The following is an 18,270-nucleotide window of genomic DNA, read 5'->3' as shown; positions in this document are numbered from 1 at the left end:
CATGCTGTTGATTCACCCCTTCTAACTTGTTCAGTGAGGCAAGGCACACGCACATCTACCTGGTTAAAAAGAGCTAGCACAGACTGGAGTAGTCTGGATAGAGGAGTAGGGGGACCCTGGGCTCATGTCCCTCCCACAGGCACACCAAACTACAACTATTTACTATTTACAGAACTATTTACAGAACAACTGTCTGTGAGAATGACCTGAAGACTAGCAGAAAAGATTTTCCAAAAGTAAAGATGTAAAGAAGGAACCACAATAGGACAGCTAGGAAAGGCAGAGACATGGCACAGTCAAGACCCACACCCTGGGTGGGCAACCACACAGGGAAATAATTACATGGCAGAGTTTTCTCCAGTGAGCCAGGGGCCCAAGACCCACATTAAGCTCCCCAGCCCAAGGATCCTGTACCAGGAAGACAAACCTCTAGAATGTTTGGCTTTGAAAACCCACAGGGCTTAATTTCAGAAGGGCTGTGGGACATAAAGACTCACTCTTACAGCACACATGCAAAGTCTCACATGCTCCAGGACCCAGGGCAGAGGCAGTGATCCAAGGAGCCTGGATCAGACCCACCTGCTGATCTTGGAGAATCTCCTGGAGAGGCAGGAGGCAGCTGGAGCTCACCCTGAGCACAGACGTGGGCACAGCCACTTGGGGGCGCTCTTTCTACCATGAGGACACTGCTGCTGCTGCTGCTGCTGCTGCTGCTGCTGCTTAAGTAGCTTCAGTCCTGTTCGACTCTGTGCGACCCCATAGACGGCAGCCCACCAGGCTCCCCCGTCCCTGGGATCCTCCAGGCAAGAATACTGGAGTGGGTTGCTTGTGCTGGCAAATATCACTTTGGAGTCCTCTCTCTTATTAGTACTGGGGGCTCATCCTCCCAACAGCAGGTTGGCACCAGTCCTGAGACCCCCCAAGTCAAGCAGTCAGCAGTACAGGGACCAAGTGCCGCCCACCAGGGGACTGACGGGATCTGAACCTGTCCAGCAGCGGATCCTCAGGACCCAGCCCCAACCCCCAGCAGGCCGACACCCAGCCCTGGGGCCCAAGGCCCCACAGCCAGCCATGCCGACACCCATCAGTGGCTGTTAGACTCCACAGAGGGCAGGGCCTAGCAGCCAACCAGGTCAGCAGCCAGGGCACAGCCAGAGCCACAGCGGTCAGCCCTGCCACAGAGGAGGGTCCGCACAGCCCCAAAGGGCATCCCTAGGTAACACAGCGCTGGAGACCAGAGGAGAGTGTGCTGCTGGGCCCCGTAGGACATCTCCTCCATGAGGCCACGAGTACCAGATTGGTAAATGTAACCGACATGCCTAATGCACACGGAGACTCAGGCACAATGAGGCAACAAAGGAGTATGTTCAGAACAAAGGAACAAGATGAAACCCCAGGACTAACTGAAGTAGAGATAAGCAATCCACCTGACAAAGACTTCAAGGTAATAATCATAAAGATCATCAATGAATTCAGGAGAATAATGGATAAACAGAGTAAGAAATTTTAACAAAGTGTTAGAAAAATAGAAAAAGAAACAGAGTGGAAGAATACAGTAATTGAAATAAAATACACCAGAAGAAATTGAGAGTACCTTGGATGATACAGAGGAACAGATTGGCTAGCTAGAAGACAGAGGAGCAGAAATCACTAATGCTGAACAAAGAAAAACAAATTTATAAACTGAAGACAATTTAAGAAACCTCTGGGACAACATCAACTGCACTAACATTACATTATAGAGGACCAAGAAGGAGAAGAGAGAGAAAGAGGAAGAGAACATATTTGAAGACAAAATAGCTGAAAACTCCCCTAATCTGGGAAAGGAAAGTCACCCAAGTCCAGGAAGTGCAGCGTCTCATACAGGATTAACCCAAAGAGGAACACACCAAGACACACAGCAATTAAAATGGAAAAAATTAAGGAGAATAAATTAAAAGCAGCAAGGGAGAAGCAACAGAGAACTCCCATAAGACTATGGCTGACTTTCAGCAGAAATTCTACAGGCCAGAAGATAGTGCCACAGTATGTGTGAAGTGATGAAAGGGGAAAAAACCTACAACCAAAAATACTTTATCTGGTAAAACTATCATTCATATCTGAAGGAGAGGTAAAGAATTTTACAGACAAGCAACAGTTAACAGAGTGCAGCACCACCAAATCAACTTTATAAGAAAAGTTAAAAGGAATTCTCTAAGTGGAAAAGAAGAGGAAACACCAGAAATATTAAACTTACAAAGGAAAAATCTAGTGGTAAAGACAAATATACAGTAAAGGTAGTAAATCAACCACTTATATAGCTACTAGAAAGGATAAGAAACAATCGTAGTAAAATCATATATATCTATAATAAGTAGGTAGGGTTACACAAAACAAAAAGATATAAAAATATGATGTCAAAAACACTAAACGTATGAGTAAAAACGCAGGGCTCTTAGAATGCAATTGAATGTAAGAGATCATCAGGTTGAAATGAGAATGTATATATATAATCGTCATATATGAACTTCAGGCTAACCACAAACCAAAAATTTATAATAGATACTTACACATACAAAAGAAAAGGGAATCTAAACATAACACTAAAGATAGCTATCAAATCACAGGGAAAAGATCAAAAGAAAAAGAAATAATCAAAAAAGAAATACAAAACAACTTGAAAAAAGTTCACAAAATGGCAATAAGCAAATATCTATTAAAAATCAGTTGAAATGTTAATGGACTAACTGTTCCAAATAAAATCATAGACAGGCTGAATTGATGAAAAATACAAGACCCATATATATGCTGCCAATAAGAGACTCACCTCAGAAGTAAAGACTCACATAGGCTGACAATGAAAAGATAGAAAAAAGTATTCCATGCGAACGGAAATGAAAATAAAGCTGGGCTGGCTATATCAGACCACATAGACTTTAAACCAGACATATCAGACCGAATAGACCTTAAAATAGAGACCATCACAAGACACAAGGAAAGTCATTACATAATAAAAAAAAAAAAGGACTGACTGATTCAACAAGATATAAAAACTGTGTATACACACACACACACACACACACACACCCAACATAGGAACACCTAAATAAAAAAGCAAATCTTAACAGACACAAAGGAAGAAATTCACAGTAACACAGTAGCAGGGGAATTTAACATTCCACTAATCAGTCCTGGGTGTTCTTTGGAAGGACTGATGCTAAAGCTGAAACTCCAGTACTTTGGCCACCTCACGCGAAGAGTTGACTCATTGGAAAAGACCCTGATGCTGGGAGGCATTGGGGGGCAGGAGGAAAAAGGGACGACAGGGGATGAGATGGCTGGATGGCATCACCAACACGATGGAAGTGAGTCTGAGTGAATTCTGGGAGTTGGTGATGGACAGGGAGGCCTGGCATGCTGCAGTTCATGGGGTAGCAAAGAGTCAGACACAACTGAGTGACTGAACTGTACTGAACTGAACATTAATGGGCAAATCACCCAGAGAAAAAAAACCAATAAGGAAACATTGGCCTTAAACTATACAGATAGATTTAATAGCTATAAATAGAGCATTTCATCCAAAATAGAAAAATACACATTCTTTTCAAGCATACATGGAACATTCTACAGGATAGATCACATACCAGCCCACGAAACATGGACCTATATGATATTATGATAAATGCAATAAGTCAAAGAGAGAAAGACAAGTATGATTTCACTTATATGTGGAGTTCAAAAAGTGAAAGAAATGAACAAACATAACAAAACAAATGACCCAGAGGGAAGGTACGGGGAGGGAAGAGGGAGGAGGGTTCAGGATGGGGAACATGTGTATACCTGTGGTGGATTCATGTTGATATATGGCAAAACCAATACAATATTGTAAAGTTAAAAGATAAAAGAAAAAAAAAACAGAGTTATAGATGGAAATCAAACAGGTTGTTACTGGAGAGCAGGGGGCTTGGGGATGAGGGAAATAGGCGAGGGAGATTAAGAGGCACAAATTTCCAGTTACAAGATAAGTGAACCACAGTGATGAAACATAGAGAGTAGGGAATACATCCAGTACTAATTTAATATTTACGTATGATGACAGTAACTAGACTTATCGTGGTGATTATTTGGTAATGTATAGAAATATCAACTCACTAGGGTGCATAGTAGAAACTAACATAGTATTGTAGGTCAAATACACTTCAGAAATAAACTCAGAAAAGAGATCAGATCTCTGGTTACCAGAGATGAGGTGGGCGGGGAAGAGGGAACTGGATCAAAATTGCACACCTCCTGTTATAAGCTAAGTAAATATTTGGAATGTAATGTACAACAGGATTAATATAACTAACATTGCTGTGAGTTGTATATGACAGTTGTTGAGACTACATGCTAAGAGTTCTCATCACAGGAAACTTTTTTTCCTTTAATTGTATATGTATGAGAACATGGATGTGTATGAAATATACTGTGATCATCATTCCATGGTGTACATTAAGTCAAATCATTATGTTCTACACCTCACACTTATACACGGCTGTATGTCAATTATGTCTCAACAAAACTGAAAGGAAAAATAGGCACAGAGGTGAGAAAGTACCCTACGACGATGGGCCTTTCAAACGTGAATCAAATAATAAAGGTGCGCACGTCCAGGCAACACAGGCATGCACTGTCTGTGCCCAGCGCTGTTCAGACACCAGGGTGTGCTAGAGACCAAGGTGTTAAAGGTCCTGCCCCCAAGACCTCCACCTCCACTGCTTCCCATCAGTCCCGTTAAGCTGCTTCTCAGATTGCCCCGTTCCCTCCTCTTTGGTCCTCAGCACCCCAGGCCTTGACTGGAAGCCTGCTCTGGGTCATACATCTGTGCTAGGTCAGATGATGAGAGACCACTGATCTGTGCCCTCCGACTTACAATTCTCAGAGATACAGAGTTGGAAACAAGCGGTTATCACTCATGAGGAGGTGCCCCGGTCACAGCGGTTATGGGGGTGCCATAATATGTGACACTCCTCTTTTTAAGAACTTGTTTCATTGACGTACATTTGATTCACAGCATGTTGTTAATTTCTGCTCCACAGCAAAGTGATTCATATGCACATGTATATATTCTTTTTCATATTCTTTCTCCATTGAATAGTTTCCTGTGCTACACACTAGAACCATGTTGTTCCATTCTACATACAATAGCTTGCAACTGCTAATCCCAAACTCCCAATCTAATGTCCCCCTTCCCCATTAACAACCACAAGTCTTTTCTTCATGAGTCTGTTTCTGTAGATAAGTTCATCTGTGTCATATCCTAGATGCCACATGTTAAGTGGTGTCATATGGTATTTTTGTCTTTCTGACTTCACTTCATTCAGTATGATAATCCTTAGGTCCATCCATGTGTTGCAAATGGCCTGTTTCATTTTTTATGACTGAGTAGTATTACATTGTATATATACACATCTTCTTTAACTATTCATCTCCTGATGAACATTTACTTCCATGTCTTGACTACTGGAAACAGTGCTGCTATGAACACAGGGGTGCGTGTATCTTTTCAAATTAGAGTTCTGTCTGGATATATACCCAAGAGTGAGGATGCTGGATCATATGGTAACTCCAGTTTTAGTTTTTTAAGTAACTTCCATACTGCTCTCCACAGTGGCTATAACCAATTTACACTCCTACCAACAGTGAAGGAGGGTTCCCTTTTCTCCACACCCTCTCTAGCATTTGTTATTTTTAGACGTTTTAATGATGGCCATTCTGACTGGTGTAAGGTCATTGCAGTTTTGATTTAAATGTCTCTAATAATTAACAATGATTAGCATCTTTTCAGGAGAAAACAATGGCAACCCACTCCAGTACTCTTGCCTGGAAAATCCCATGGACAGAGGGGCCTGGTAGGCTTCAGTCCATGGGGTCATGAAGAGTCGGACACGACTGAGTGACTTCACTTTCACTTTTCACTTTCATGCGTTGGAGAAGGAAATGGCAACCCACTCCAGTGTTCTTGCCTGGAGAATCCCGGGGACAGGGGAGCCTGGTGGGCTGCCATCTATGGGGTCACACAGAGTCGGACATGACTGAAGTGATTTAGCAGCAGCAGCAGCATCTTTTCACACATGTGGGGCTCATCTTGACTTTGGGACTCACAATCCCTAGTCATGACATGGGGTACAGTGGTCAGAAGGACCTGACCCAGCGGGTATCTCCCTGGAAGGGAGCACTCCTTTCTCTTCTGCATTAGGTCTTCCCAGCCCTGGGTCCTGTTCACTGTTCCTCCTCAACAGCTCCTCACAACCACTGAGGAAGCCTCACCGACTGGGAACTGAAAACAGCTGTCAGCCTGGTTACGGACCCAGCGTGGCCCTTCCAGAACAAGTCAACAGTGCAGGAAATTCAAGAAGTGGCATTCACAGCCCCAGATCAGCCTCGGATTCAAGCTCTGCTTCCACTCATTCTCTTTGTGTGGATGCGTTTCACGTTCTCGCTTCCAAGCAGAACAGGAATCCCTCAGTTGCCAGGCTGTTCTGAGACTAGGGGAACAGTATGAAACAGAACCTAACCAGCAGAGCAGCCAGACAAAGAGGGAGTGTCCTCCTAGCCTGCATGCAGAGCCTGCTCGGCCACTGAGTCCCAGGAAAGGGCGAGGGCCCTGGGTGAGTTACATCCAGCATCAGGTCAGCACCACGTGAAAAGTGACCCAAAAATGGCTTGAACTGCAAAATAAGGGGACAGGCCCTGTGTTTGGTTGCTAGGGCTATCATAATAAAGCACCTAAAACTCAGTGGTTCGAACAACAGAAATTATTATCTTAGAACCTGGAAGCTGACGTCCAACATCAAGATGTCAGCAGAGTTGGCTCCATCTGAGCCATAAGGGAGAATCTAGTCCTGGCCTCTCTCCCAGCTGCTGCTGGTTTGTTGCCCATCTTTGGTATTCCTTGGCTCGTAGAACTCTGCCTTCATCTCCACATGGTGTTCTCATGCGCATGTCTGTCTCCAAACTTCTCCTTTTTATAAAGACACCAGTCATATCAGTTTAGGGCCACCCTCTCCAGTATGACCTCATCTTAATTAATTAAACTTAATTTAATTAATTAAATTGACTCTATTTCCAAATAAGTTCACATTCTAATGTATGGGGGGAAAAACTGAGGAGCCCTCCCTTTCAGAAAACAGTTTTTACATTAAACTTAAAGATGGTGCTCTTTTCAGTGGTTCATGATATAGCCCATACTATGGGGAATGAGGAATATCAATTGAGAAATAACCAGCAGAATGAAAAAAGTTCAAGAGGAAAAGAAAAATAAGCTACCCACACATCTGACGGAGTTGGTGTGCAAGATTGCAATTGACAAAGAACAGAAATTTTGAAGTTACGAGAGCTGTTGCAGTGTGCTTGAATTGCTGAAAAGTTCACATTCACTCACAAAGGGGCATGACTGCTCCATGCAACAAGGCATTTTAAGACATTCTGTATAAAGTAGTGAAAAGTTCCAAGACACGGGAGGATAAACAAAAGACGAAAAACAGTCTGTTTAAAATGCACTAGTTTTACACTGACAAGCCCATTAGCATGGGCTTCCCAAGCGGCCCGTGGTCAAGAATCCACCTGCCAATGCAGGAGATACAAGACAGCCAGGTTTGATCCCTGTGTCAGGAAGATTCCCTGGATTAGAAAACAGCAACCCACTTCAGTATTCTTGCCTGGAAAATTTCCTGGACAGAGGAGCCTGGTGGGCTTCAGTCCATGGGGTTCCAAAGATTCGTACATGACTGAGCACACACACACACTCTCTCGCGTGCACATGCCTATTAGCATAGCTCCCACTGATTTCCTTTAAAGTATGGGTGTCTGTTCTATCATCTTTCCAGATGCAGTCTTTGAGACAGGACGTAAGGGTCCTACACCTTAAGCTCTATTAGCCATAAACTTGGCTGAAGATATCAATAGCCTCCATAAGTTTATTGTCAGGATTAAACTCTTGCAGCAATGGAAGCACTGAAAAACTGTTAACTAATACAATTAGAGCAAGGCAGGTGTTAACTAATACAATTAGAGCAAGACCTATTCATTAATGAAAATGTAACCTAAGATGTGGGAAGCGTATGGGTATGCAGGATGTGCACATTAACACTCAAGGATGCACAGTGGGTACATATGTAGACAGGCAGAAGGGAAGATGATTTTTATTCATTCATTCATTTGACAGACACTCATAAGGGCCTTTCAACTGAGTCCCAGGGGGCCAAAAAGAGCTGTAGGTGTTGGCCTTCAAGGGCTCACAGTAAAATGGGAACCTGCTACAGACGGGTTCACTAGATCTCTGGTTTAAAAAGCCTTTACTAGTTTTTAAAGCCTTTAAATACCACCTTCTTTCTCATTCTTGGGAATTTTTTTTAAGTTTCAGAAATCTTTTCCACTTATACTGTGTGGCTCTTTCAACATATTCTATTGGTTTATTTAATAATGTGTATATTTTAAGATACACACTATTATTTCTACTGCTGTTACACTGGAAAAGGGCTTTACATCTAGTGATGAACCAAATCTCAAAATCACACACTTTATAAATATATATAAACATGGGGTTAGCCAAAAAGTTTGCTTGGTTTTCCCATAAGATGGCTCTATAGTGCTTAGCTGTCTTTAACTTCATTTGAAACAATTTTGTTAGACTATCATGACAGCTGTCATATCAGCATGCACTTAAAAAAACTTATCAAAATTAGTGAATTTTTGTGTAGCCATTTTAATACTGAACAGGGAAGAAAAAAGAAACATTTTGGTATATTATGCTTTATTATTTCAAGAAAGGGAAAAATGCAACTGAAATGCAAAAAATAGATTTGTGCAGCATACAGAAAAGGTGCTGTTGACTGACTGAATGGGTCAGAAGTGGTTTGCAAAGTTTCGTGCTGGAGATTTCTTGTTGGACAACGCTCCACAGCCTGGTAGACCCGTTTAAGTTGACAGTGATCAAATCTAGATATTAATTGAGAACAATCAACATTATACCATGCAGCAGATAGCTGACACAACTCAGAATATCCAAATCAACTGTTGAAAATCATTTGTACGTGTTTGAGTCTGTTAATTGCTTTGATGTTTGGGTTCTACATATGTTAAGTGAAAAAAATCTTCTTGATTGTATTTCTACATGCAACTCTGTACTTAAGTGTAAGAAAAATGTTCTGCTTTTAAAACAAATTGGGACAGGCAATGAAAAGAGGATACTGTACAATAATGTGGAATGGAAGAGACTGGGGGCAAGCGAAATGAACTACCACCAACTACACTGAAGGCCAGTCGTCATCCAAAGAAGGAATACGGTAAGACTGGAAGAGAGTCCTCTATTATGAGCTCCTTCTGGAAAATCAAATGCTTCATTCCAACAAGTACTGCACCCAATCAGACCAACTCTAAGCAGTACTTGATGAAAAACGTCCAGAATTAGTCAACAGAAAACACAGACGTTCATAGGAATAACGCAAGACTGCATGTTTCTCCGCTGACCTGACAACAACTGTTACAGCTTGGCTGGGAAGTTCTGAGTCACTCACCATATTTACCAGACATCACATCTTAGACTTCCGTTTATTTCAGTCTTTACAAATTATCTTAATGAAAAAAATTTCAATCCTCTGGAAGACTATAAAAGGTATATGGAACAGTTGTTTGCTCAAAAAGATTAAAAGTTTTGGGAAGATGGAATCATGAAGTTGCCTGAAAATGGCAGAAGGTAGTGGAACAAAATGGTGGACATGTTGTTCAATGAAGTTCTTGATGAAAATGAAAATTTCATCTGGGCTTAACTCATGGCTCCAAAGTATTTCCTTTTCAACTATTAGAAATCAAACCTTACTCCATCTAAAGAAAATTTTAAATCAAAGGTGTGTGGCTATGATGGGAAAGCTCGTTCTAGACCAATACTCTCACAAAGCAAAAACAGAAAAGCTGGATAAAATACACATTTAAAAACTGATTTGAAGAGGTCCAACACCAAGACGGCAGGGGCAGCAGGGCCAGGACTTAGCCCCTCTCCCTAGAACCTGCCTCCTGTGGGCAGCAGGAGCCGGTGGAGTGGCAGCGAGGAGCGCAGGACCTGGCAGAGCTGGAGCAGAAGCCAAGCCTGGGGCAGCCAAGCAGCCCAGCCGGGAGGGGCAAGCCTTCAGAGAGGGGGGATGGCAAAGAAATGGGCCCAAAGGCCGGGGGTTTCCCTCAACACGCTCACAGACTAAGCTGCACGGTAAGAGATGGCTTAAAAAGAAGAGCAGAATTTCCAGCCATTTTATGCTGTCAGAAATATAAAAACTAGAATTTTGGAGCACTTTGAAGCTGCCTTGGGAAGCAACCCAAGCCGTCAGTTGGGACTCCTGCAGAGCTATCCCTAAGACTGGGGGCAGGGTAGACTGGAACCAGAGCCCAGCTGAGCCTCAGCTGGACAGCAAAATAGCCCCCCCAACAGTAGTGACCTCCAGACACAGAAGGAACGCTGACTGAAGTCTCTACAACTTTTGTACATAATCAAGGAGAAACAAAAACACGGGGCCAAGCAACCAAAGAGACAACAGAAATGGCACCCCAGGTGGCCAGATACTGCAGCTATCAGCTGTGATTTTAATGATTAGTCTGTCCCCCCCAAAAAGACTGTAAGATGGAGAAATCCATCAGAGACTGCACATCTACAAGAAACTGTCAAACTAAAACTTTAGAAATGAAAAATACTTTTGTGGTCAATTTTATGTGTCAACCTGACTGTGTCATGGGATACGCAGATACTTAGCTAGACATTATTCTTAGGTGAATCTGTGAAAGCGTTTTCAGATGAAATATTAACATTTCAGTTGGTGGACTCAGTAAAACATGTTGCCTTTCCCTGAGGGATTATAATATGATGTGATATGATTATATATGTGTGCGTATATATATATATATATATATATATATATATATATACGTATATATCCCATTGATTTTATTTCTCTGGAACCCTGAATAATATAACTACATAACTACTCAGTATCTCAGTAATAATATAAAAAATACTGCTAAAAGCATTAACAGAGGATGAATCTTAAATCCACTATGCTGAGTGAAAGGAACCAGTTTCAAAGGAACCAATATCACTAATTATGTGATTCCATTTACACAAAACTCTCAAAAACAAGACTGAAGTGTGAGAAAACAAACCAGTGGTTGCCAAGTATTTAGGTGAGGGTCAGTTGTGACTGTTAACAGAAAGTGTGAGGGAGCTTTGGGGACAGAGACTTACAACAGTCTCTATCTTGACTGTTGTAGGTACATAAATTTAAACAGATTTTAAAAGTCATGAAACTATATACTGAAAAAGTTAAATCACTCTATATTAATTTATAAAATAAAATTTCAAGAAATAAAAAACTCAATAGATGGCTTGAACAGATAAGGGATACATGAGGAGTGACTTACGATGCTGCAAGGTAGATTGATCTCTTCTGGTTCTTCTGGTTCCTTTTGATCTCTGGTCAAATTAGAACCAGAGATCAAATTGCCAACATCTGTTGGATCATCAAAAAAGCAAGTGAGTTCCAAAAAAACATCTACCCCTGCTTTATTGACTACACGAAAGCCTTTGACTGTGTGGATCACAATAAACTGTGGAAAATTCTGAAAGAGATGGGAATACCAGACCACCTTACCTGCCTCCTGAGAAATCTGTATGCAGGTCAAGAAGCAACAGTTAGAACTGGACATGGAACAACAGACTGGTTCCAAATTGGGAAAGGAGTATGTCAAGGCTGTATATTGTCACCTTGCTTATTTAACTTATATGCAGAGTACATCATGGGAAATGCCAGGCTGGATGAAGCACAAGCTGGAATTAAGATTGCTGGGAGAAATATCAATAACTCCAGATATGCAGATGACACTACCTTTATGGCAGGAAGCAAAGAAGAACTAAATAGCCTCTTGATGAAAGTGAAAGAGGAGAGTGAAAAAGCTGGCTTAAAACGCAACATTCAAAAAACCAAGATCATGGCATCTGATCCCATCACTTCATGGCAAATAGATGGGGAAACAATGGAAACAGAGACCTTATTTTGGGGGGCTCCAAAATCACTGCAGATGATGACAGCAGCTATAAAATTAAAAGACACTTGCTCCTTGGAAGAAAAGCTATGAGCAACCTAGACAGCATATTAAAAAGCAGAGACACTACTTTGCCAACAAACGCCCATCAAGTCAAAGCTATGGTTTTTCCAGTATTTGTGTATGGGAGTTGGACTACAAAGAAAGCTGAGCACCAAAGAACTGATGCTTTTGAACTGTGGTGTTGGAAAAGACGCTTAAGAGTCCCTTGGACAGCAAGGAGATCCAACCAGTCCATCCTAAAGGAAATCTGTCCTGAATATTCATTGGAAGGACTGATGCTGAAGCTGAAACTCCAATAGTTTGGCCACCTGATGTGAAGAACTGACTCATTTGAAAAGACCTCGATGCTGGGAAAAACTGAAGGCACCAGGAGAAGGGGACGACAGAGGATGAGATGGTTGTTTGGCATCACCGACTCAATTAACATGAGTTTGAGTAAGCTCCAGGAGTTGGTGAAGGACAGGGAAGGCTGGCGTGCTGCAGTCCATGGGGTTACAAAGAGTTGGACGTGACTGAGCGACTCAAGTGAACTGAAGGTAGATTGAAAGGTGTCCACTGATTGAAACATGGAGATCAAAGGGATGGAAATAAAACCATAAGCATAAGGGACAAATGGGACTTGGGAGAAATTCTTAATGGTCACAGGACTGGAGCCCTAGAACATGAAAAGAGAGAAATAGAAGGTTACTGAAGCAATATTTAAAGAAATGGAGGGTAGTGATGAACAGAGGATATTCAAGGCAGTGAAAATACACAATCCAGTTATGGTGAGTACATTATACATGTCACCATACATTTGTGAAAATCCATAGAAGGAACACCACCAAAGTGAACCCTCATGTAAACTATGAGCTTCACCTAATAATGTGTCAATATCCATTCATCACTCGTAACAAAATGCACCACAGTAATGGCAAGATGTTAATAATACGAGGAACATGTGTGTGTGTGTGTGTATGTGCATGTAGAAGTACATGAGAACTCTCTGTGATTCCCACTCGGTTTTTTGTAAATTTAAAATTTACCCTTTTTGGTTCTCTGAGCGGCACCATGGTGGTCAGCAAGAACAAGCGCCTTACGAAAGGAGGCAAAAAGGGAGCCAAGAAGAAAGTGGTTGACCCATTTTCTAAAAAAGATCGGTATGATGTGAGAGCACCAGCTATGTTCAATATAAGGAATAGTGGGAAAACATTGGTCACGAGAACTCAAGGAACCAAAATCGCATCTGATGGCCTCAAAGGTCGTGTTTTTGAAGTGGGTCTTGCCAATCTGCAGAATGATGAAGTAGCATTTAGAAAATTCAAGCTAATTACTGAGGATGTTTAGGGCAAAAACTGCCTGACTAATTTTCATGGTATGGATCTGCTACTGCTAAGTCGCAGTCATGTCGACTCTGTGTGACCCCACAGACAGCAGCCCACCAGGCTCCCCCGTCCCTGGGATTCTCCAGGCAAGAACACTGGAGTGGGTTGCCATTTCCTTCTCCAATGCATGAAAGTGAAAAGTGAAAGTGAAGTCGCTCAGTCGTGTCCATCCCTCAGCGACCCCATGGACTGCAGCCTTCCAGGCTCCTCCATCCATGGCGTTTTCCAGGCAAGAGCACTGGAGTGGGGTGCCATTGCCTTCTCTGGGTATGGATCTTACCCGTGACAAAATGTGCTCCATGGTCAAAAGATGGCAGACCATGACTGAAGCTCACATTGATGTCAAGACTACCGATGGTTACTTGCTTCGTCTGTTCAGTGTGGGTTTTACTAAAAAGCACAACAATCAGATTCAGAAGACTTCTTACGCCCAGCACCAGCAGGTGCACCAGATCCGCAAGAAGATGATGGAAATCATGACCTGAGAGGTGCAGACAAATGACTTTAAAGAGGTGGTCAATAAATTGATTCCAGATAGCATTGGAAAAGACATAGAAAAGGCTTGCCAATCTATTTATCTGCTCCATGATGTCTTCGTTAGAAAAGTAAAAATACTGAAGAAGCCCAAATTTGAATTGGGAAAACCCATGGAGCTACATGGTGAAGGTAGTAGTTCTAAAAAAGCTACCGGGGATGAGACAGGTGCTAAAGTTGAACGAGCTGATGGATACGAGCCACCAGTCCAAGAATCAGTTTAAAATGCAGACTCTTAATGGTGACAAATAAAAGATCTTAATTGTGGTATTTTTTTCCCTGATCATTCTTTTTAAATAACCTGACAGCTTTTTTAAGATGTTCTGATTTGTGGTGAAATTTTCTTACCTTTTGTGTGTATTTTATTTAGTTACTAAGTAGCCAAGAAAGGCTAAGATCTATTTTAAGCAGGAATGGTCTGAAAGTATTATAGATGGTGAATAAAAGGAAACCCTTTCTTTACATGGTTGAAGTTTTGAACGCAAAGTCACTCAGTCGTATCTGACTCTTTGGCAAGAATACTGGAATAGGTTGCCATAGCCTTTAGGGATAATCCCAACCCAGGGACTGAGCCCAGGTCTCCTGCACTGGAGACAGAGTCCTTTCCATCTGAGCCACCACGGAAGCCAAGGTGGTTCTCAAATCTCTGAAAGGCTTATTAAAACATTGCAGGGCCTTGCTCCCAGAATTTCTGATGTAGATCTAGGATGAAGTCTGCAAGTCTGCAGTTTGCAAATTTTCAGGTGACTCTGGTGACAAGGAACCATACTTTGTGAACCACTGTCCTAAATCCCGCAGTGGAAAGAAAAGAGCATATTGCCATTTAGGTTTTTGTGGGTTTGTCTTTTAAAAATATAAATGCTGTCTTCTGTTCTCTAGAGGTAAATCCCCCCCCCCCCCCGAAAACGTTAATGGTCAAGCTGAAGTTGGCTAGACAAGTAGAGAAACAGGTTATTGGTCTCCTATTAAGTGGGCATTCGTCTGCCATCCAGTGTTTCCTAGTCACTCACCCATTCTGTTCTATACCTTCTCCGCTCAAATCTCTAATTTTTCATTCTCAGTTCAGCTGATGGCCTTGCTTTTTGAGAGTAAGAACCTCAGAATTTCCTGTTATTTGCACCCTGCCTCATGCTGGGAAAGACTGAGGGCAAAAGGAGAAAGGGGGTGGCAGCGGATGAGATAGATACCGTCACTGACTCAATGGACATGAATCCGCAAACTCTGGAAGATAGTGAAGGACAGAGATGCTTGGTGTGCTGCAGTCCGTGGGGGCGCAGAGTCAGACATAGAAGCATCAGATTCTACCCTCTGTTCTTGGCTCCATCAGTTCTCACCTTTTTCATTATTCCTCTGCCAGTCTCAGCATACAAGTAAGTCCTCTGCCCTTCCAGATACACCCCTATTCAAGCTTATAGCAAAGCTCGAAAGAGTTAGCCATATTTCTTGCACGTAATTTTACTTTTGCTTGAATCTATCGCAGTTGGGCTTTTTTCTCTTTCACACTTTTTTTTACACTCCACTGTTAAGGAAGCTGTTGCTGTTAGAATTAACAGATGTCATTGCTAAGCCAGTGGTTCATCCTTAGCTTTCATTTTACTTCTGTAACAGTGATAATTGACAGTTGCTTTTCTCCTGTGTTTCTTAACTGTATTCTGGAACTGGACCTCAAAGTCTTCCTCCCAGGTTGCTAGCTACTATTTACTAGTTTGTTTCAGGCCTCAGTGTTGAAGAGCCCTAGGCCTTTTATGTTTACCAATATTCTTTCTAAAAATAGTCTTACTCGATTTCTTGGTTTTAAATAAACTGTCTCAGAATTAAAAAAAAAAAAAAAATTCAGTTCAGTTCTGTTCAGTCACTCCGCCATGTCTGACTCTTTGCGACCCCATGAACCACAGCACACCAGACCTCCCTATCCATCACCAACTCCTGGAGTCCACCCAAACCCATGTCCATCCAGTCAGTGATGCCATCCAGCCATCTCATTTAAAATTATGCCACATGAAATAAGTCAGAGTAAGACAAATACTCTATGATCTTATATGTAAAATCTTTTAAACCAGAAATCATAAAAACAGAGCAGATCCATTGTTTCCAGGGATGGCAGGGGGTACTTATGGGTAAATGTTGGTTGAAGTGTATAAATTTCCAGAATTAAGATAAGTGAGTCCCAGGGATAGAATATATAGCACAGTGACTACAGTTAACAATATGGTTATTATACACTTAATAGTTTCTAAATGAGTAGATCTTAAAATTTTTATCACCCACACCAAAAAAATGATCATGTGCGGCAATGAAAGTATGAACTAATGTTACTGTTTCAATTATTCTACAATACTTATATACACACAATCACCTTAAACTTATGTAATATTATACATAAACTATATCTCAGTGAGCTGGGAAGAATTTTAAACTGCTCTAAAAACAAAGTCTATTAGTATTTTTAATAAAAGGAAAATCATCCCAGCATCAGACTCAGCCTTGAGCCCTTTCCATCTCAAGTTTCAAGCCCGAGCTGTAGCTCTATAGGTGTCGCTGCTGCATGTTCTGATGACCACAGACAGAGTGGGCTAGAGTCAGAAACACTGCTCCAGGGTCTCCATCCGGTCAGCTCCAGCTCCTCCTCACAAATAAGTGTGAAAGGCAGTATCTTCTCTACCGTGACCTCACAGAAGATCACACAAGACAGGCTGATAGCACGGAGGAGGCATCAAAACAGCAGTTTTCTTTGTTCCATTCCAGTAAGGTGTCTTATGGTAAATATTCTCAAAAATAAATTCTCAAGCTCCCTTATATGCAGCTTCCATACAAGGAAACAATTGAAACAAATTTTGAAATGATTTTTTTGAAACAAATCATGGATAATTCTATGAGGAACTGTGCACATTTAGATATGCTAAAATTGCCACAAAGACAAAGACAGAGGATGTGATTGAAGCTTACAGAAAAATAGAAAAAGGTTCTCTTCAACCCATCTGAATCGCTTCTAATCTCTGTAACCAGAAAAAGCATAAACAACTTCAGGAGAGACAAGACAATGGAAAACACTCTGTTAAGGAAGTGACTGAATGCAACTTCATTTTATTTAGCAGGGAGGAGAATGTCTGAGACTGGAACTTCAGTATGAATAATATCAATAAAAGAAGCAGAAAAGCGGGAAGGAAAAGAAGAAGAAGAGGAAGAAATCGTTTTCTCTCTTTCCTTGAGTGTTAAATGAATAGTTAGAGGAAGTCATAAATTTATCAGGCTTTAGCTATGGTCAAAACTGTAATAAAAATGTCCATCGTTAAATCCTGTACACATCTCTAAATTGTGCCGTTCTCCCACAATGTGTTTTTTAATTTGTTTTGGTCTCTCTCATATTCTTTTTTCTATTATTATTGCTGACTCAATCCCCAATTCCCACTTCAACAGTCAGTTCACTACTTTTAAATTGCTTTTCTTTTTCATGAGGTCCACATTAAAGCACTTTACAATACTTTACAATACTTTTTACAATACTTTTGAAACTGTATCATTTGCTTTCATAGATACAGTGGGTAAATGTGATGTACGTGGCAATGTGAGAAGAAGCTCTCTGTCATTCTGACTTCTAAGCATAGAGCTAGGAAAACAAAGGCTGGAAGTACTCAACCTTCAGGAAGCAGATGCAGAGAGAATGTTTAGGGCAGTGGAATTACTCTGCATGATACTGTGATGGTTGAAACATGTTGTTACAGATTTGTCCAAACTCACAGATGTACAACATCAGGAGGGACTCCTAATGTAAACCCTGGGCTCTGGGTGATGATGATGTATCAATGTGGGTTTACTGATTGTAACAAATGTTTTCACAGTTGGGGAGGCCATGCATGAATGGAGGCAGGAGAATATAGGGAATCTCTGCACCTTCCTCTCAACTTTGATGTGAACCTAAAAATGTCTTTTCACAACTAAAAATCTAAATTTAAAAAAAGGAAGCCCTTGCCTCCCGAGGCCTCTGAAACCTCCCTCAGGGGTTTTGCACATTCCCTCCTTCAGGAAAGTGAATCTGTCTTTGCTCTGACCCCCTGGGCATCAGGATGGCTTGTTCATGAATCTGGATTTGAGCTAATCTCTCGTGAAGTCAGACCTGCACTTACTCAAACGGGAGTGTCCACACGCTCCCCAGCGCAGGGTCTGTCCAGGGCAGAGCTGAGGGAAAGCTGAGGGAAGGCTGAAGCTCTCAGCACGCACGGCCTCCGAGTCTCAGTCCCCACAGTTTCCTAGCCCATGAACCCCA

At 41.7% G+C, this 18,270-nt stretch overlaps 1 protein-coding gene and 1 pseudogene across 2 annotated transcripts in view; one reads left to right on the top strand and one right to left on the bottom strand.

The window, feature by feature from the left end:
- Nucleotides 1–18,270, bottom strand: part of GABRG3 (gamma-aminobutyric acid type A receptor subunit gamma3) — an 846,425-nt gene that overhangs the window by 759,937 nt on the left and 68,218 nt on the right. The window lies entirely within an intron of this gene.
- On the top strand, nt 13,066–14,325 carry LOC133234076 (small ribosomal subunit protein eS1-like; annotated as a pseudogene).

This window comes from Bos javanicus, chromosome 21, assembly GCF_032452875.1.
Source record: "Bos javanicus breed banteng chromosome 21, ARS-OSU_banteng_1.0, whole genome shotgun sequence".
NCBI classification, from domain to species: Eukaryota; Metazoa; Chordata; class Mammalia; order Artiodactyla; family Bovidae; genus Bos; species Bos javanicus.
Note: the sequence above shows the minus strand (reverse complement) of the source record. Positions and strands in the feature narration are given on the sequence as shown.